Raw genomic sequence first — 321 nt, forward strand, 5'->3', positions numbered from 1 at the left:
GGATGCCGAACAAATCAAAACCAGTCACTCCATACTTCCAAAGCTGCAAGCAACAGAAGCCAACATTAAAAGTGTTTAATCTTTAAAAGGTAGGGAAATTATTGGATCACATAGATGAGCCAATTAGAAATAGATTAGGCAACAGGGTTTCAGGCATGGCTGGATCGAGGTGCTTCAATTACAGCTTCGCTATTGATCTGCCTGCCACTCTCCAGAGCCAATAGGACGTGACCATGGAATCTGTGACTTTTTAAAAGAGAGCTTAAAAAAGTGTGCTGGAGATTTTCCTGTATGTTTGATTTCAAGTCTGAGATGGGGGGG

This window comes from Mastomys coucha, unplaced genomic scaffold, assembly GCF_008632895.1.
Source record: "Mastomys coucha isolate ucsf_1 unplaced genomic scaffold, UCSF_Mcou_1 pScaffold5, whole genome shotgun sequence".
Classification (NCBI taxonomy): Eukaryota; Metazoa; Chordata; class Mammalia; order Rodentia; family Muridae; genus Mastomys; species Mastomys coucha.